Genomic DNA, 21,478 nt, shown 5'->3' on the forward strand with positions numbered 1-21,478 from the left:
GGGACCGACCATTTGGGGCGGAGTCGGGGCGGAGCGACATAGGAGCAAGGGCTGGTGGGAGACCTGAGCGCTCCCATCGAAGGGGCCCGCAGCACCTGATGGAGAGCAAATGGCTGCTTCCGCACGTGGAGAACTTTTAACGAACACGTGAGGGAAGAAAGGCAAAGTCTGTGGAAAATTTACCTCACAACTCTGGTGTCCAGCCCCAAGCCCCTTGGCGACATCCTGTTTGCTGTGGGTCTTTGCCCACTCCCATTGTTGCCTCGCCCCCGGCCCCACAGCTAGAGAACAGCTATCTCAAGCAGCCCCCGCCCTCAGCGACCTGGTTTGGGAAGCCCTCCAGGAGGCAGCCACGCTGGCCGTCTGCGCCTGCTCCGCGGCCCGGGCCCCGCGGCTGGGCGGGGCCGTTGAGGAAGGGGCGTGTCTCCCGCCGGCGCGCGGGGGGCGGTGCCCCGAGCCCTGACCTGCCCAGGCGCCGGGTCCTCTGACGTCACCTCGCCGTGACGCGTACGCGGTAGGAAAACTGTAAGTTTCTGAGGATTCCTGAAGCTGCTTGGGCCTCCGGGGCTCCCCCAGCTGTTCGCACCCCAGGAGTCGGTGGTGGCCTTGGTTTCCGCCCCTGGGGCGGTCCGGGGAGCCGCCGAACGCGGTGACGGGACAGATAGCCGCCCGGGGCGGGAGCGCGCACTCCGTGGCGGGCGGGGCGGCAGTGCGAGCAGGCGAGGCAGTGCCCGGGGAGACTCGCACGGTCTCCCTTGGGACCGGAGTAGAGGCCAGAGAACGGGAAGTCCAAGGGAAGAGCCTTTTTTCTTTCTTTCTCGTAGAGAGGACTGAATTCCATCTGTCCTGGAGTTTGACATGTTGAGTCAGCGGTGCAGGGTTCCTGCAGAGACCCCCGAGTATCTGGGCTTCCTTTGGGGTCCCGGCAGCTTCCAGATAGCTGAGGGCGAACTGCAGGGATGGCCACTTACTGCCTCAGTGTCCTTTTTGTGTAAAATGGAGGCATAGCGACCCTGACCGCCCTAATGGGCATCTCCCAGGGCCGGGAGCGTTGTGAGAGGTAACCTTGCCAGGAGAAAACTTAAGACAATCGGTTATTCTGAGAATGTGGTGACCAGCGGCCGTCTGACAGAGGCCTTGTAGGTAGCGAATATTTTCAAAATTTTGCCTTCTCCTCTGCCCATCTAGTCACGGACAACACTTGAACCAGACCACAGACCTGAACTCTGAGCTTGGTGGATACGAGTCAAGACATCACTGGTATCAGTATCACAATGTTCTCAGCAATTAAAACGCCCCCTTGTCTGGTGGTGTAGAGAAAACTGAGCGTCTTGGAATGAGCACAGTATACTCAACAACAGACACACTGTGTTTTAGGGGTTGTTCTGTCAGTTTGGAATATCACCTCATCATATGTTACTGCTTGACTTTCTTGGCTTGCCAGAGGTTGGTGCATTTTTGATGAGTTAGTGCTATACTATGAAACTTCTCAAATTCAGGAGCAAGTGTTAAGAACTTTGAAAGGAAGAATATTGAGCGCCCCTAGGGTGTATTTATTCAGGAAATTGAACACAAATATTTCTGTAAGTTCAGCTCAGGGGCCCAATACCCATCCATCCTAGTTTGAAGAGCCTTAGAAGCAAGGGTTCTGATTTTTGTTTCTGATAGTTACTAACTTTGTGTTCAAAGAGAAGTCACCCAAGCTGGGAGCTTTCTTTTTCTCCCTAAAATGGGAGATGATAGTATATGTACTGTTTGTTTTTTGAGGATCAGACGCGATCATGAAAAATGAAAGGCTGGCTGAGTATTGTTATTAAGAAACTCCGGCTGGTCCACTAACCCGGATAGGAGATGTATACTTTCAAAGTCAGGTTCTGAGTCAGAACTACAAATAGAGCAGCAAATACATGAAGTCGCCAACCTGTTGGAGCTCATGGTCCAGGAGGGTATCAGACAATAAGTACATAATGTTATTTCAGATGGTGGTAAGTGCAGTGAAGTCAAGGAAGATAAGAACAACGGTGGGAGTACAGGGCAGGTGCTTTGACATGGGGTCCATCAGGGAATACATTTCAGAGGAGGTGGCTTTGAATTGATGGAAGTGAGAGGAAGAACCTGAGGTAAGAAATTTTTAGGCAGGCATAATTGTAGCAGTAAACCCTAACCTAGAGCTATCTATGTGAGGCATTCTTCTAAACACTAAATTAGACTTTTACAACCTGAGATGTGTATTCATATCTCCATTTTTTGTTATAGATGAGGATTCTGGTGCACAGAAATGTTAAGGATGTGCTCATGGCTTCCCAGGTGACTCAGTGATAAAGAACCCACCTGCCAATGCAGGAGATACGGGTTCTATGCTTGGGTTGGGAAGATCCCTTAGAGTAGGAAATGGAAACCCACTCCAGTATTCTTGCCTGGAAAATTCCATGGACAGTGGAGCCTGGGGGGCTGCAATCCATGGGGTCTCAAAGAGTCAGACACAGCTGAACGACTGAGCACACGTGCTTGCAGACAGAGCTAAAATGTGATAGGGACAGTATTTGAATGTGAGTAACTCGACCTCAGAGTTCAGACTTCAGAGGATTGTATGGTACTATCTTGCGACAGCAGTGGTCTGAGCTGGAAGCAAGCCTGAGGTGGCCAAGGTGTAGCAAGGGGAGAGTGTTTAGAACAAGGCAAGGAAGGGAGAAGGTGGTGGTAAGTGATACTGGAGGGCCAGCAACTAGGGGGACCCTTGTGGGCTAAGGGGGCAGGGGTGTGTGAAGAAGCTACTCTGAATTTGATGGGAAACTACAGGGAGCCTTGCATCAAGGGGATAGCATCTAATTGCAGTTTTCTTGGAGGGAGAATTAGCAGTAGGGTTGTAGAGTGGGGAGTATTCAAAGTGGGGAGATGGGAGTCTCTTACTGTTGGGGAGAGATGGCAGGGGTTTGGGCTAGGGGAGATAGTTGGTGAGATGATGGTATATGGTCAAAGTCATAGTATACTTTTGATGCTAGAAGTTGGAGTGTGAGAAGAAGGAGAAGTAATGATTTCTCTGGTTTTAGGCTGAAACAGCTGGAGGGACAGTGGTGCTGTTTCCTGAGAAGGGAGGAAGGGGTTTGGGAGGACAACCATGAATTCTGTTTTGGACAAGCTATAGATGCTCCATAGACATAGTAACAGGCTTCCCAGGTGGCACTCATGGTAAAGAACCCGCCTGCCAGTGCAGGAAATGTAAGAGATGTGGGTTTGATTTCCTGGGTTGGGAGGATCTCCTGGAGGATGGGATGGCAACCCACTCCAGTATTCTTGCCTGGAGAATCCTATGGACAGAGGAGCCTGGAGAGCTACAGTCCAGAGTGTTGCAAAGAGTTGGACACGACTGAAGTGACATAGCATGCACATGCATGCAGACATAGTAACAGCAATCCCAGTGCTGGTAATAGCAGTAAGCTCCATGTCAGTGTGAACTGTGTGCTTCACTGGTTTTAAGCACTTTTACACATGTGAATTCATATAATTCTTATGACAGTTGTGTGTGTAGAGGAGCCACAAAAGAAGCCCGCTGTCTCCTAGCCTGGGAGTGATGGAGCTGGGATTCAGACCCAGGCAATCTTGTTTCAGAATCCGTGAAACTCATCCCTGTAACTCCACTAGATTGACACATTGAACAGGCTCTTGGATGTAGGAATATGGAACTCAGAGGAATGGTCAGGGCTGAAGACATACATTTGTATTTCTGAAAAGAAAGCCTGCTTTTGTTCCTCATTGTCTTGATTCAACATCACAGTAATTCAACATCATGTTAATCCAAAGCTATGCCCCAACCATTAATGCTGAAGAAGCTGAAGTTGAATGATTTTGATTCTGTGAAAATCTATAAGACCTTCTAGAACTAACATCAACAAAAGATGTCCTTTCATCATAGGGGGTTAGGATGCAAAAGTAGGAAGTTAAGAGGTATCTGGAGAGGAGAAGGTGTGGAGAAAAGGGAACCCTCTTACACTGTTGGTGGGAATGCAAACTAGTACAGCCACTTTGGAGAACAATGTAGAGATTCCTTTATAAACTGGAAATAGAACTGCCGTATGACCCAGCAAGCCTACTGCTGGGCATACACACTGAGGAAACCAGAATTGAAAGAGACACATGTACCCCAATGTTCATTGCAGCACTGTTTACAATAGCCAGGACGTGGAAGCAACCTAGATGTCCATCAGCAGACGAATGGATAAGAAAGCTGTGGTACATATACACAATGGAGTATTACTCAGCCATTAAAAAAAATACATTTGAATCAGTTCTAATGAGGTGAATGAAACTAGAGCCTATTATATGGAGTTAAGTAAGCCAGAAAGAAAAACACCAATACAGTATACTAACGCATATATATGGAATTTAGAAAGGTAACCCCACATGCAAGACAGCAAAAGAGACAGAGATGTATAGAACAGTCTTTTGGACTCTGTGGGAGAGGGCGAGGGTAGGATGATTTGGGGAGAATGGCATTGAAACATGTATATTATATGTGAAAAGGATTGCCAGTCCAGGTTCAATGCATGAGACAAGGTACTCAGGGCTATGCACTGGGATGACCCAGAGGGATGGGATGGGGAGGGAGGTGGGAGGGGGTTCAGGATGGGGAACACATGTACACCCATGGCATATCCATGTCAGTGTATGGCAAAACCACTACAATATTGTAAAGTAATTAGCCTCCAATTAAATTTATATTAAGAAAATGCAAAAAAAAAAAAAGTTTTTACTCTCTGTGGTGGGCAGAACTCTGAAAAATAAAAAAAAGAGTTACCTGGAGAAACAGGCAAGTTTGGCCTTGGAGTAAAATGAAGCAGGGCAAAGGCTAACAGTTTTGCCAAGAGAATGCACTGGTCATAGCATGAGATAGGTCTTCCAACAACACGAGACAGCTCTACACATGGACATCACCAGATGGTCAATACCAAAGTCAGATTGATTATATTCTTTGCAGCTGAAGATGGAGAAGCTCTATACAGTTAGCAAAAACAAGACCTGGACGTGACTGTGGCTCAGATCATGAACTCCTTATTACAAAATTCAGGCTTAAGTTGAATAAAGTAGGGACAACCACTAGACCATTCAGGCATGACCTAAATCAAATCGCTTGTGATCATACAGTGGAGGTGATAAATAGATTCAAGGGATTAGATCTGGTAGACAGAGTGCCTGAAGAACCATGGACAGAGGTTTATAACATTGTACAGGAGGCAGTGACCAAAACTATCCCCAGGAAAAAGAAATGCAAGAAGGCAAAGTAGTTATCTTAGGAGGCCTTAGAAATAGCGGAGAAAAGAGAAATGAAAGGCAAAGGAGAAAGGGAAAGATATACCAACTGAATGCAGAGTACCAGAGAATAGCAAGGAGAGATATGAAAGCCTTCTTACAGTGAACAATGCAAAGAAACAGACGAAAACAATAGAGTGGGAGAGACTAGTGATCTCTTCAAGAAAATTAGAGATATCAAAGGACAGGGAAGCCTGGCATGCTGCAGTCCATAGGGTTGCAAAGAGTCAGACACAACTGAGTGACTGAACAATCACCACCACCACCAAGGGAGATGGGCACTGTAAAGGACAGAAACAGTAAGGAGCTAACAGAAGCAAAAGAGATTAAGAAGAGGTGATAAGAATACACACAGGACCCTTGATGCAGCCCTCAGATTATTATGAAAAACCTCACCTCTGGAGGATACCAGGTGACCATCAAGGACCCTCCCCCCCCACCCCACCATAGTCAGATGGCATCAAGTTCCCTCTGAGGGCCAAAGTTTTTATGTGGGCAGATGCTGTTGTCAAAAACCGGTTATGCTTTCTGGCAATGCGCTCACCATATATAAATCCCTATATGTAAATCCCATGTTAATTTATTAAATTTCAGTTGGAAAGGAGGCATTGTGTATGATGAAATATATGTAGGGAGTCAGGCTGTCCAGTGTGCAAACTGCAAGGCAGTTGATGTGATTGGATTCAGAGACTAGATGAGGCATAGAATACTACTGGTATGTGTGCAATCATATAAATATTGTGTTTCTGAAGTCCATTTTCATTCCTGGAGCTCAGATTTCATTTGCTATTGCTGTGTACTTTATATACCCAAGGACATCGCCTCAGGGTTGCAAGCTCTTTAAGGAGATTTTATGCTTATATCCATGTATTATATAGAAAAATAAAAATTGAGTTTACTTCAAAATAAAGAATACACAGAGGAACTGTAAAAAAGGGTCCTAATGACCTGGATGACCACGATGGTGTGATCGCTCACCTAGAGCCAAACATCCTGGAGTGTGAAGTCAAGTGGGCCTTAGGAAGCCTTACTACAAACAAAGCTAGTGGAGGTAATGAAATTCCAGCTGAGCTATTTCAAATCCTAAAATGATGATGCTGTTAAAGTGCTGTGCTCAATATATGAGCAAATTTGTAAAACTCAGTAGTGGCCACAGGACTAGAAAAGGTCAGTTTTCATTCCAGTCCCAAAGAAGGTCAATGCCAAAGAACATTCAAACTACTGTACAGTTGTGCTCATATGCTAGCAAGGTAATATTCCAAATCCTTCAAGCTGGGCTTCAGTAGTATGTGAACTAAGAACTCCCAGATGTGCAAGCTGGATTTAGAAGAAACAGGAACCAGAGATGAAATTGCCAACATCCGTCTGATCATAGAAGCAGGTGAATTCCAGAAAAACAACTACTTCTGCTTCATTGTCTATGCTAAAGCCTTTGACTGTGTGGATCACAACAAACTGAAAAGTTCTCAGAGATGGAAATACCAGACCACCTTACCTGTCTTCTAAGAAACCTGTATGCAGGTCAAGAAGCAGCAGTTAGAACTGGACATGGAACAATGGCCTGGTTCAAAATTGGGAAAGGAGTACATCAAGGCTGATGTTGTCACCCTGTTTATTTAGCTTATATGCAGAGTACATCATGCAAAATGCCAGATTGGATGAATCACATGCTGGGATCAAGATTGCCAGGAGAAATATCAACAACCTCAAATAACCAGATGATACAGAGGATGAGATGGTTGGATGGCATCACTGACTCAATGGACATGAGTTTGAGTAAACTCTGGGAGTTGGTGATGGACAGGGAGGCCTGGTGTGCTGTGGTCCATGGGGTCGCAAAGAGTTGGACACGACTGAGTGACTGAACTGAACTGAACCAATCTAATGGCAGAAAGTGAAGAGGAACTAAAGAGCCTCTAGATGAGGGTGAAAGAAGAAGAGTGAAAAACCCAGCTTAAAACTCAGCATTCAAAAAACTAAGATCATGGCATCCAGTCCCATCACTTCATGGCAAATAGATGGGGAAAAAGTGGAAACAGTAATAGGCTTTATTTTCTTGGGCTCCAAAATCACTGTGGATGGTGACTGCAGCCTTGAAATCATAAGACTCTTGTACCTTGGAAGAAAACCTATGACAAATCTAGACAGAGTATTAAAAAGCAGAGACATCACTTTGATGACAAAGATCCATAAAGTCAAAGCTATGGTTTTTCCTGTAGTCATGTATGAATGTGAGAGTTGGCCCATAAAGAAGGCTGAGTGCTGAAGAATTGATGCTTTCCAACTGTGGTGCTGGAGAAGACTCTTGAGAGTCCCTTGGATAGCAAGGAGATCAAACCAGTCAATCCTAAAGGAAATCAACCCAGAATATTCATTGAAAGGAGTGATGCTGATGCTGAATCTCTAGTACTTTGGCCACCTGATGCAAAGAGCCAACTCTCTGAAAAAGACCCTGATGCTGGGAAAAAAAGATTGAGGACAGGAGGAGAAGGGGTGACAGAGGTTGAGATTGTTAGACGGCGTCACTCATTGTACAGGAGTTTGAGCAAACTCTGGGAGATAGTGAAGGACAGGGAAACCTGGTGTGCTGTAGTTCATGGCATCTCAAAGAATTGGACAGGACTTAGCAACTGAACAACAATAACAAGCCTTGAATGGCAATAGGAGAAAGGAACACAGGCTAACTGGCCTTTCATTACTTGTTTCTGTTCAGGCAGCCCCTATCCCATATTCCCTTTCTGTGAGGTTCCAGAGGGTGAGGTCTGTATTTCTTCTCCTTCTCCATCTCTAGTCCCTGCTGTGGAGTAGATATTAGGGATGACTTTATATGCAGAACATTGGCTAGGTGTGAGGAGTTCAGAAATGAATAAAACATAGCTCTCCTCTGGAGGCGCAGAGTGTGAGGAAGGACCTGTGGGAATACAACTAGAGGAGGATAAATGCAGAAATGCATGCCGATGAGTTCATCCTGGACCATGCGTGAGGGATGGGGCGGGAAGGGGTCAGAGGAGAGAAGGAATGCCTCAGCAATCGCAGAATCAATTCGAGGCTCCCCAGGAGTCTGTTTCAAGAAAAGAATGACTCGAAACCTTGCCTAGTGTACTATATTTGCATTAGTTTTATTTGGCAACTGTGTAATTATTGCCAAATGAAATACAATTTGATATTTGAATATCACGGTGGAGTGATGAGTTTTTCCAGTTCTATTACCTCAGTGTTGACAGGGCTCACAAGTGAAATAAAGGAGTTGGCCTGAAATGTTGCAGCTTGCATAATAGAGGACCACGGAGGGGTTGTGTGAAGTATTTAGGCAGGTTTCCACTGATTTCAGTGAATTGTGCCAAAGTTCCGCACATTGTAGTAAGTTTGAGTTTCTCTGCTGATCCTCTTTAACATTGAGTTATATTTTTTTGTCTGAGAAAGAGGATCTGGTGATATTTGTCATGAGCAGAATTATAGATTACATTTCTTATATGTGGAACAATGTGGAAACAGGAATTTGAACAATACACACAAAAATAGGTATCTTATTTCCATGAGTCTCTTTCAGGGCATACTATAACCTACACACATTTATCTTAATTGTATTACTTCCTAATATGCATATTTCAAATTCAAGCCATGAAAGATTATATAAATTTACACCATTGTAGATTTCGTGATTAATTTCCGAGCTTTTCTGCTACAGCATGTACAGTTATATTTTGTTTAGCTTTTTTAGCTTTCAGCAGCAAAATTGATCTGATTAAAAAAGTCCACCAGAACTCTAAACAGGAACCCGTCACAAGTTTAAAAGTAAAAGATGTGCTGTCTCATGTTACAGCTCATTGAATTTTAACTCTGCTATTGCAGTGTCTCTAAATTTAGTGGAGTTGATGTGATTATTATTATTTTTTTAAACCACAATTGCAGTTAGCTTCCTTAAGAACATTAGACATGGTATAAAGTAGAATTGTGTCTACAGTGGCCTATTGATGGCTCATGCTTTGTCATTTTTTAAGTTCAGGCTCTGGGAGAGCAGGCTGTTGGGTGCATGCTAAGTTGCTTCAGTTGTATCCAACTCTTTGTGACATGGACTGTAACTCTTCGGGTTCCTCTGTTCATGAGATTCTCCAGGCAAGAATACTGGAGTGGGTTGCCATGCCTTTGTCCAGGTGATCTTCCTGACCCAGGGATTGAATCTGCATGTCTTACATCTCTTGCATTGGCAGGCAGGTTCTTTACCACTAGTACCACCTAGGCAGCCCTGGAGAGCAGGCTGATGGTTATTTGTATCAGGTAGCTCCAAGCAGAGGGGGAGTGGTGGTCAGCTCTTGTATTTGATGACAACAAAAGTAACTCTCACACTGACCTGGTGAAATATAGCATCCTAGGTAACTTACTGTGATTCCTTTTAAAATTTATATTTACCTAGGCAAAATTAACAGGCTCCCCTAGTGGTTCAGATGGTAAAAAATCTGCAATGCATGAGATCCAGTTTCGATCCCTGGGTGGGGAAGACCCCCTGGAGAAGGCAGTGGCTACCCACTCCAGTATTCTTGCCTGGAGAAGTCCATGGAAGTCCATGGAGTCTTTTGGGGTACAGTCTGTGGAGTCACGAAGACTCAGACATGACTGAGCGACCAGTACTTTCACTACTATGTTAAGAGTACCAATGTAAGTATATGGAAATTATTTCTTGTAGAAAACCATGTGTCTCACCCAGTGATGGTGTATACTAGGCATTTAATATAATTCTTAAAATTCTACTTCTTATGGTTTCTTTTTGCATTTTACCATCGACATGTATGTATTAAACATCTACAGTAATTAGCTGAATACTAATTTGTGTACTTAATATTTTAAATGTTTGACTACGTTTAATAATTTAGATAGATAAGTAGCACTTAATTTTGTTTCATTTCGTATTTGGCTGCTTAGAAATCAGTCTTGAGGCATGATTTTTTTCCCGTATAATCACTAATGAATAATAATAAGTCTGGTAGAGACTAAGCTTTGGTGACTGGTTAACTAAGTTGTTACCACAGAAGAACTCCCAAGAAGAAATTCTTAGAGAGAATTAAGCAAAAAAACAGCATGTTGATGGAAGAGAATTAAACCATAACTCCCTCCTGTACCTATAATTCTCCTACAGACAGCATTCTTTTACTGAGCTCTTATACTGCAAAACTGTTAGCTCCCAACTACATTCTAATTTATCAGTCTCAGAATGTGGTCCACTGGAGAAAGGAATGGCAAACCACTTCAGTATTCTTGTCTTGAGAACCCCATGAACAGTATGAAAAGGCAAAAAGATAGAACACTAAAAGATGAACTCCCCAGGTTGGTTGGTGCCCAATATGCTACTGGAAACAGGGGAGAAGTAAATCCAGAAAGAATGAAGGGATGGAGCCAAAGCAAAAACAACGCCCAGTTGTGGGTGTGACTGGTGATAGAAGCAAGGTCCGATGCTTTAAAGAGCAATATTTGATAGGAACCTGGAATGTTAGGTCCATGAATCAAGACAAATTGGAAGTGGTCAAACAGGAGATGGCAAGAGTGAATGTCGACATTCTACGAATCAGCGAACTAAAATGGACCGGAATGGTTGAATTTAACTCACATGACCATTATATCTACTACTGTGGGCAGGAATCCCTTAGAAGAAATGGAGTAGCTGTCATGGTCAACAAAAGAGTCTGAAATGCAGTACTTGGATGCAGTCTCAAAAATGACAGAATGATCTCTGTTCGTTTCCAAGGAAACCATTCAATATCACAGTAATCTAAGTCTTTGCCCCGACCGGAAATGCTCAAGAAGCTGAAGTTGAACGGTTTTATGAAGACCTACAAGACCTTTTAGAACTAACACCCAAAAAGATGTCCTTTCATTATAGGGCACTGGACTGCAAGAGTAGGAAGTCAAGAAACACCTTGGAGTAACAGGCAAATTTGGCCTTGGAATACAGAATGAAGCAGGGCAAAGGCTAATAGAGTTTTGCCAAGAAAATGCACTGATACTAGCAAACACCCTCTTCCTACGACACAAGAGAGGACTTTGCATATGGACATCACCAGATGGCCAACACTGAAATCAGATGATTATATTCTTTGCAGCTAAAGATGGAGAAGCTCTATACAGTCAGCAGAAACAAGACCAGGAGCTGACTGTGGCTCAGATCATGAACTCCTTCTTGCTAAACTCAGACTTAAATTGAAGAAAGTGGGGAAAACCACTACACCATTCAGGTATAACCTAAATCAAATCCCTTATGATTCTATAGTGGAAGTGAGAAATAGATTTAAGGGACTAGATCTGATAGAGTACCTGATGAACTATGGCTGGAGGTTCATAACATTGTACAGAAAACAGGAATTAAGACCATCCTCAAGAAAAAGAAACGCAAAAAAGCAAACTGGCTGGCTGAGTTTCCCATCGCATCTCAAGAGGAGTCCCTCTCAACAAATAGCTATGAAAAGAGGAGAGGCAAAAAGCAAAGGAGGAAAGGAAAGATATACCCATTTGAATGTAGAGTTCCAAAGAATAGCAAGGAGAGATAAGAAAGCCTTCCTCAGTGATCAATGCAAAGAAATAGAGGAAAAAAATAGAATGGGAAAGACTAGAGATCTCTTCAAGAAAATAGAGATGCCAAGGGAACATTTCATGTAAAGATGGGCAATAAAGGACAGAGATGGTACAGACCTAACAGAAGAAGAAGATATTAAGAAGAGGTGGCAAGAATATACAGAAGAACTGTACAAAAAGATCTTCACAACCTAGATAATGATAATGGTGTGATCACTCACCTAGAGCCAGACATCCTAGAATGTGAAGTCAAGTGGGCCTTAGGAAACATCACTATAAACAAGCTAGTGGAGGTTATGGAATTCCAGTTGAGCTACTTCAAATCCTAAAATGATGATGCTGTGAAAGTGCTGCACTCAATATGTCAGCAAACTTGGAAAACTCAAGAGTGGCCACAGGACTGGAAAAGGTCAGTTTTTACTCCAATCCCAAAGAAAGGCAATGCCAAAGAATGCTCAAACTGCACAGTTGCACTCATCTCCATGCTAGTAAAGTAATGCTCAAAATTCTCCAAGCCAGGCTTCAGCAATATAAGAGCCGTGAACTTCCTGATGTTCAAGCTGGTTTTAGAAAAGGCAGAGGAACCAGAGATCAAATTGCCAACATCTGCTGGATCATCAAAAAAGCAAGAGAGTTTCAGAAAAACATCTATTTCTGTTTTATTGACTATGCCAAAGCCTTTGACTGTGTGGATCACAATAAACTGGAAAATTCTGAAAGAGCTGGGAATACCAGACCACCTGACCTGCCTCTTGAGAAACCTACATGCAGGTCAGGAAGCAACAGTTAGAGCTGGACATGGAACAACAGACTGGTTCCAAACAGGAAAAGGAGTACGTCAAGGTTGTATATTGTCACCCTGCTTATTTAACTCATATGCAGAGTACATCATGAGAAACGCTGGGCTGGAGGAAGCAGAAGCTGGAATCAAGATTGCTGGGAGAAATATCAATAACCTCAGATATGCAGATGACACCACCCTTATGGCAGAAAGTAAAGAGGAACTAAAAGCCTCTTGATGAAAGTGAAAGAGGAGAGTGAAAATATTGGCTTAAAGCTCAACATTCAAAAAACGAACATCTGGTCCTGTCACTTCATGGCAAATAGATGGGGAAACAGTGTCAGACTTTATTTTTGGGGGCTCCAAAATCACTGCAGATGGTGACTGCAGCCATGAAATTAAAAGACAGCTACTCTTTGGAAGGAAAGTTATGATCAACTTCGGCAGCATATTAAAAAGCAGAGACATTGCTTTGTCAACAGAGGTCCGTCTAGTCAAGGCTATGGTTTTTCCAGTAGTCATGTATGGATGTGAGAGTTGGACTATAAAGAAAGCTGAGTGCTGAAGAATTGATGCTTTTGAACTGTGGTGTTGGAGAAGACTCTTGAGAGTCCCTTGGACTGCAAGGAGATCCAACCAGTCCATCCTAAAGGAGATTGGTCCTGGGTGTTCACTGGAAGGCCTGATGTTGAAGCTGAAACTCCAATACTTTGGCCACCTGATGCAAAGAGTCAACTCATTTGAAAAGACCCTGATGCTGGGAAAGATTGAGGACAGGAGGAGAAGGGGATGACAGAGGATAAGGTGGTTGGATGGCATCACCGACTCAATGGACATGAGTTTGGGTAAACTCTGGGAGTTGGGGATGGATAGGGAAGCCTGGTGTGCTGCGGTTCATGGGGCTGCAAAGAGATGGACATGACTGAGTGACTGAACTGAACTGAGAGAGAGAGAGTGAAAGTGAAAGTCACTCAGTCGTGTCCAACTCTTTGTGACTCCATGGACTGTACAGTCCATGGAATTCTCCAGGCCTGTATACTGAAGTGGGTAGCCTTTCCCTTCTCTGGGGGATCTTCCCAACCCAGGGATCAAACCCAGGTCTCCCGTATTGCAGGCGGATTCTTTACCAGCAGAGCCACAAGGGAAGCCCCAGATAAGAAATAAATACTGAAATGTTGTAGTGAGGCTATAGCTCAGTGAATCTCAGCTGGGGGTGACTTTGTCCCCTCCCCCAACTCACCCTGGGGACATTTGGCAAAGCCTGGAGGCATTTTTAGTTGTCCCAACTGGGTGTATGTTGGCGGGGTGGAAGGGGCGCACATTGCTCCTGGCATCTAGTTAGTGGAGGCCAGGGAAGCACCTCAATAACCTACGGTACCCAGGGCAACCCCAACATCAAAAAATTATTTAGGTTAGGAACTTCCCTCGTGGTCCAATGATTAAGAATCTGCCTTCCAGTGCAGCGCACAGGGTTCAGTCCCTGGTCTGGGAACTAAGAGCCCATGTGCTTTGGGGCAGCTAAGTTCATAAGCCACAATGAAGACCTAGCACAATTAAAATAAATAAATAAACTAAAAAGGACTTTTTAAAAAAAATTATCTAAGTTAAAATGTCAACAGTGCTAATGTTGAGAAACCCTGCAGTGTATAGCTTGCTTTCTTTTTCTCTTTTTCCTGTTGCTTTAGAAATTGAAGTAGTAGTTGTAAATGGCAAACACCTGACTTGAACAAAAGATGTTGTTGAACTGCTTTTAGTTCTTTGGAGAGCTGAGGTCATTTGGTTCATTTATTGCACGGAAAAGAATTCTTGCAGTCCATAGCCATGTGGTGGTCAGTGTGTCTAGCATTTGGGGTATGATTTTAGGCATGACATTTTTTCCTTACTAAAATTAATTTGATTGGGGTATTATATAATCCTGGATTATAATAGGTTTGCTTGTATGAATCCACTTCATTTTTGTATGTATAGAATTAATTATCTCCCAGTTACATGGGTTTTTGTATGTTTGAAAAATCCTTTTCAGATTCATTTTCATATGTGATGGTTATAAATAAATACTCCAGAAAATGTATAGGGTATCCATTCCCCAACTATTTGACAGATGAGGAAACAGATTTAGATCAAATGACTTGTCATGTGTGTTCATGTGTGTTATATAGCAAGTTAGTTACCAGACCAAAGTAAGTAGAGGACTCAGAGATCTGGTTGTTAGGACCTTTTTATTTAATGACTAGGAATGTGTATTTTTAATTAATTAATTTATATTTACTTATGTTTTGGCTGCACTGCACGGCCTGTGGGATCTAGTTCCCTGACCAGGGTTAGGACTCGCACCCCCCACATTGGGAGCTGAGTCTTAACCAGTGGACCACCAGGGAAATCCCCTTAGGACATTTTAAAAAGTACTAGTTATGTTTATCTCTTTTAATCTTTCTGATAGTCCTGTGAAATAATTCCTAATTTATAGAGGAGGAAATGGTGTTCAGAGATACTGAGCAACTTATTCAGGGTCACCAAACACATCAGAGTTCTTACTGTTTACACCGAGCTGTGCTGCCTCTGCTTGGATTCTTCTCTGTAAATGAATTTGCCAGTTTCTGGATAAATTCACCAGGTCTCTGCCTAACCTTACTAAGTTAGGCCTCTTGACCCTGCAGGTGAGGGAAAATTCTCCTCCACCCTCTTTGGGTCTCTGGCTGGGCCTGAGGATTAAACTGACATAAAACAGATTAACAGGAGAAAAACATACACATTTTGTTAAACTTTGACATATACACGGGGGCCATCACAAGAGAATGAAGACCTGAAGAAGTGACCAGAGCCAGAAACTTTTGCACATTTTAGACACACGATAAATTTGTGAAGAATTGACAAGACAAAGTGGGTGTGGGGCAGAGATAGTGAGTGGTGAAGAGATAATGGCAAGATAAGGGTTACTGTCATAAGATTTGTTTGTACAGCTTTCCTAGCCCCCAGTCCCCCACCTCTGCTGATAAGAATGTCTTCCTTCCTCCTGCTATGGGGAAGGTATCTTTCACTTGGGAGTTTTATCTCTTGCTCTCAGGAAGGACAAAGGAGTCTCAGAGTGTCCTTCTGCACCTGCTATTTCTTAAATGTCTTTAGTTCAAAATAATGTGTCAAGATTATTTTGGGGTGATGTGGTTTCCTTCAACATCTAGTCAAATGTTCATGTTGGCACTTGAATCAATTAGTATTTCAGTGTTTGTAATCCTACTATGATCAGACTTGAGTGGATGCTTCACTGAGCTTTGAGAAGCCATAAGGTAGCAGTACTGGCTATTTAGAATTTATTTTTTGAGAACACTGCGGCCAAAAGCAGTGCAAAGACAGCTCTCAGCCATGTTTGAGTATACTTGGGTCATGCAACCCTTTTGCACAATTCACTTTGCCTATCTGATTAGAGGGATTTCTATTTGGGATAGGATTCTCATTCATTCTGATATTCTAATTAGAACCCTTATTAGTCTTTTTTGTTGTTGTTGTTCAGTCACTAAGTCATGTCTGACTCTTTGCTACCCCATGGACTGGAGCTTGCCAGGCTTCCCTGTCTTTTACTATCTTCCTGAGTTTGCTCCAACTCACATCCATCAAGTTGGTGATGCCATCCAACCATCTCATCCTCTGTCTCCCCCCTTCTCCTCTTGCCTTCAATCTTTCCCAGTATCAGGGTCTTTTCCAGTGAGTCGGCTCTTTGCATCAGGTAGCCAAAGTACTGGAGCTTCAGCTTCAACCCTAGTCCTTCCAGTGAATATTCAGGGTTGATTTCCTTTAGGATTGACTGGTTTGATCTCCTTGCAGTCCAAGGGACTTGCAAGAGTCTTCTCCAACACCACAGTTTGAAAGCATCATTTCTTAATGCTTATCAGCCTTCTTTAGGGCTTCCCTCATAGCTCAGTCAGTAAAGAATCTGACTGCAATGCAGGATACCTGGGTTCGATTCCTGGGTTGAGAAGATCGCCTGGAGAAGGAAATGGCAACCTACTCCAGTATTCTTGCCTGGAGAATCCCATGCACAGAGGAGCTTGGCAGGCTATAATCCATGGGGTCCGCAAGAGTCGGACACGACTTAGCAACTAAACCAACAGCCTTCTTTAGGATACTGATGTCTCACATCAGTACATGACTACTTGAAAAACTATAACTTTGACTATACAGACCTTTGTCAGCAAAGTGTTGTCTTTGCTTTTTAATATGTTTTCTAGGTTTGTCATTTTTCTTCCAAGGAGCAAGTGTCTCAATTTTGTGGCTGCAGTCACTGTCCACAGTGATTTTGGAGCCCAAGAAAATGAAATTTGACACTGTTTCCATGTTTCCCCCATTTATTTGCCACGAAGTGATGGGCCAGCATGCCATGATTTTTGTTTCTTGAATATTGAGTTTTAAGCCGAGTTTTTCACTCTCCTCTTTCACGTTCATCAGGAGGCTCTTTAGTTCTCTTCACTTTCTGCCATTAAAGTGAAATCATCTGCATATCTGAGGTTGTTGATATTTCTCTCAGCAATCTTGATTCCAGCTTGTGAGTCATCCAGCCCAGCATTTCCTGTGATGTACTCTGCATATAAGTTAAATAAGCAGGGTGACAATATACCACCTTGATGTACTCCTTTCCCAATTTGGAACCAGTTTGTTGTTCCATGTCCCATTCTAACTGTTGCTTCTTGTTCTACATACAGGTTTCTTAGGAGGTAAGGTGGTCTGGTATTCTCATCTCTTTAAGAATTTTCCAGTTTGCTGTGATCCACACTGTCAAAGGCTTTAGCATAGTCAGTGAAGCAGAAGTAGTTGTTTTTCTGGAATTCCCCTGCTTTTTAATACTCTGTCCAGGTTTGTCATAGCTTTTCTTCCAAGTTGCAAGTGTCTTTTAATTTCATGGTTGCAGTCACCATCCCTAGTGATTTTGGAGCCCAAGAAAATCTGTAACTGTTTCCAATTTTCCCCCATCTATTTGCCATGAAGTGATGGGACTGAATGCCATGATCTTAGTATTTTGAATGTTGAGTTTTAAGCTGGGTTTTTCACCTTCCTCTTTCACCCTCATCTAGAGGCTCTTCAGTTCCTCTTTAGTTTTTGCCATTAGATTGGTATCATCTGCTTATTTGAGGTTGTTGATATTTCTCCTGGTAATCTTGATTCCAGCATGTGATTCATTCAATCTGGCATTTTGCATGATGTACTCTGCATATAAGTTAAATAAACAGGGTGACAACATAGAGCCTTGCTGTACTCCTTTCCCAATTTTGAACCAGTCCATTGTTCCATGTCCAGTTCTAACTGCTGCTTCTTGACCTGCATACGGGTTTCTCAGGAGACAGGTAAGGTGGTCTGGTATTCCCATCTCTAAGAATTTTTCAGTTTGTTGTGATCCACACAGTCAAAGGCTTTAGCATAGTCGATAAGCAGAAGTAGATTCTTTTTTTGGAATTGCCCTGCTTTTTCTATGATCCAGCAGATGTTGGCAATTTGATCTCTGGTTCCTCTGCTTTTTCTAAATCCAGCTTATACATCTGGAAGTTTTTAGTTCAGGTACTGTTGAATCCTAGCTTGGAGGATTTTGAGCATTATCTTACTAGCATGTGAAATGAGTGCAATTTTATGGTCATTTGAACATTCTTTGGCATTGCCTTTCTTTGATATTGGAATGAAAACTGCCCTTTCCAGTCTTGTGGCCACTACTGAGTTTTCCAAATTTGCTGGCTTATTGGGTGTAGCACTTTAACAACATCCTCTTTTAGGATTTGAAATATAGCTCAGCTGGAATTTCTTCACCTCTGCTAGCTTTGTTCGTGGTAATGCGTCCTAAGGCCTATTTCATTCTCTGGGATGTCTGGCTCTAGGTGAGTGACCACAGCATCATGGTTATCTGGATCATTAAGAACTTTTTTTTTTTTTGGTACAGTTCTTCTGTGTATTCTTATCACCTCTTCTTAATCTCTTCTGCTTCTGTTAGGTCCTTGCCATTTTTGTCCTTTATTGTGCCCATCTTTGCATGAAATGTTCCTTAAGCTGTTTTCTTATGTCAAATTGAGACAGTTCCTCTTACTTTTTCTCCATGCTGACCTAAACCTCAAGCTGACTTGACTTCAGCAACAAATAAACAAAATATGATAATGTAATGGATGGGCTTGTTTTCCTTTCTGAAACATTTAGAGTTCATCATACTCTAGATGAGTACTTACATCATTTTTGTGAGGTAGTAGGAGCTAGGTATAGTCACTTTGTTTTCTAGGTTGAAAAATTGAAGAAGAGATGATCCATTTACCCAGATAATTAAATTGCAAAGGTAGGATTTAGAATTTAGGTTTTCAGATTTTAAAAAATCTTTAAAATCTTAAAACTTAAAAACTTAAGTTTTTGATCACTTATCTTTTTGTTTGAAGACTATTTGATAATATTCACTTCTCTCTTTTTTTTTTTTGGCTACACCATAGGATCTTAATTTCCCGATCCGGGTTCAAGCCTGCATCTACCCCACTGCAAGGCATATTCTTAACTACTGGACCACTAGGGAACTCCGCATAATGATATTCAATTATTGATATACGTTTGACTAATTGGAAATATTCGTGTTTCATAAATTCATTGGCTGGATGTTGACCATTGATGGTATGAGATTATTGGTCTGGCAATCAGAGGAGAAGGAAAAGGATCCCTTTGTTAGTATAGTTGTATATTGGGCAAAAATGATTATATTTAGACTTAAAAGGTGAAGATTCTCAAGTTTCCATAAAATTGAATTATTATAACAAAAAGATTTTTCTTTCCTGCATGAATAAAAATGGTGATAACCAAGTAACCCTTGGTTATTACAGTACAAAATAATGCAATATTTATTGTATTATTGAAGAAAGAGACCACACCCAAGTGTAGCTGGATGAAAGCTGAATTTCATGCTTGCTGAACAAGGGAGAACTATACTTGTAGAATATGGTCCTCAAGACAGGCAGAGACTTTACAAAGGATTTTGAGGAAACATGGAATTTTTAGGATTGTTTCTTTCCAAAGTGAGTTTGGGACCCTAAACTTGGAGGTTAGGGACTGGCAAGCTATGAGGAGGAAGGGTCTTGAAGCAGGGTAGTTACTGATCAGAACTGACACTCTCAACTGTGTATGTAAGTGGAGATATTGATTAGCGTTTAAGGATTGCTTGATGGAGCATATTTAAAACCCGTTCTTTGTTTACTTGTTTCCAACTTAGGACAAGAGCCAAAGAATAATCTTTTCCTTTCTTGAAGTTGGAGGTTAGTTACTTTAAATTTTCTCTGTGTATGTCAAACCTTAATGTTAGCAGTTGCGCTAATACAGCACTTCTGATTGTGCTTTTCTTCTGAAATTATAAAAAAAAAAAGTGGAGTGACTATCATGTATCCTGCCTACCAGTCTCAAGATTCTGTGATATTTGGGACCCAGGCAGTCACAAGGATTTGTTTTATGTATAGTTGAAAAGGTAATAGTGATGTATGGATTATTTTAATGCTTTAAACATTATGGTGAAAACTGTGTTACTTTTATGTTTATCTTTCTCTCTTGTGGGGGTGTGTTGTGTCATATACCTGCCAAAATTAGTCTTGATGGATGCTGAATTATAGATCTAAAGTTTGTTGTTTTTGCTGTTGTTAGAGGTACATCTTGAAGGGATTACCTTTTGAAAGTTAACTAGCAATTATTCTTAGCAACATTTTAGAATGTTTAGGATTATATTGCATGCCTTTTCTATAAGGTAGGCAGAATCATGTTAGTGTCTGTGAATCATTTTATCACAACTACTCTATCATAGTACCATTTTTATAAAGTATTTTGGTTTAGTGTTTATTTTAAAATATTCTTATTCTTCAGAATGAAATAAAGAGCTATTTATGAGTATTTCCAGGAACTGTGACAAAAAAATAGGCCCTTTTCTAAATTGATCTCTCACAGTAATATTTTAGTTTTAAAAAATGTTTTCCTATGGAGATGTTAAAGTCAGAGGGCATTATTTTTCCTAGAAGTTCAAGAAGGCAAAATAAGTTGTTGGTATACTTTATTTTTTGTATTGAAAATTTGTTTAAAATATCCTACATGCTGTATTCACAGGAAATAAGCTCATCTTACTTAAAAAAGAATGGATGCTGTGTATATTCTATTTATATTCTGCTTATCTTTCCATCCTTAACCTACAGCTTTTGTGTCTTCTACCTTCCAGATGGGTACCATCCAGTGCTAAAGCAATATTTGTGATTTAGATAAAGCATATTAATGTGAAAGCTCTTTGAAAATGTCAAGCATGGTCCTTGTTTTTGTTTACAGTCCAAGTTTCTGACCTGCTGTGAGAGCTAACCTTAAGAGGTTAATCTTCAACCTAGTATCAAAATTGATGTTATGATATTCTTTATGAAAGAGCTGTTGATTAACTACTAAATGATACTCAGGCATATTCATTCTCAACATTTCACTTTATAAATTTATTCTAAATAGGTACTTAAGTTTTCTGGCAGAGTCTTCTGTGCCTGACTGTGGATTGATGTTTGTCGTTTAGTCACTAAGTCATGTCTGACTCTTCTGTGACCCCGTGGGCTGTAGCCTGCCGGCTCTTCTGTCCATGGAATTCTTCCCAGGCAAAAATACTGGGCTGGGTTGCCATTTCCTTCTCCAAGGAATCTTCCCCACCCAGGAAATGAATCTGTGTCTCATGTTTAATGGGCTTCCCTGGTAGCTCAGTTAGTAAAGCATCCGCCTGCAATGCAGGAGACCCCAGTTCAATTCCTAAGTCTGGAAGATGTGCTGGAGAAGGGATAGGCTACCCACTCCAGTATTCTTGGGCTTCCCTTG

The 21,478-nt window shown here is 42.0% G+C and overlaps 1 protein-coding gene across 19 annotated transcripts in view; it reads left to right on the forward strand.

Moving 5' to 3' along the window:
* Positions 1-464: 464 nt before the first annotated feature.
* ZNF438 (zinc finger protein 438) overlaps positions 465-21,478 on the forward strand; it is a 192,112-nt gene continuing 171,098 nt past the window's right edge. For 11 of the 19 annotated variants that reach the window (XM_042230617.2, XM_027976681.3, XM_060397431.1 and 8 more), the window contains exons 1-2: positions 465-525; positions 1,189-1,260. The gene's annotated coding sequence lies outside the window, so the exon portion shown is untranslated. Of the gene's footprint in view, positions 526-1,188; positions 1,447-19,868; positions 19,912-21,478 lie in introns of all 19 variants that reach the window. The other 8 variants (XM_027976676.3, XM_060397433.1, XM_027976683.3 and 5 more) reach the window with 3 other exon arrangements.

Source organism: Ovis aries, chromosome 13 (assembly GCF_016772045.2).
Source record: "Ovis aries strain OAR_USU_Benz2616 breed Rambouillet chromosome 13, ARS-UI_Ramb_v3.0, whole genome shotgun sequence".
In the NCBI taxonomy this organism is placed as follows: domain Eukaryota; kingdom Metazoa; phylum Chordata; class Mammalia; order Artiodactyla; family Bovidae; genus Ovis; species Ovis aries.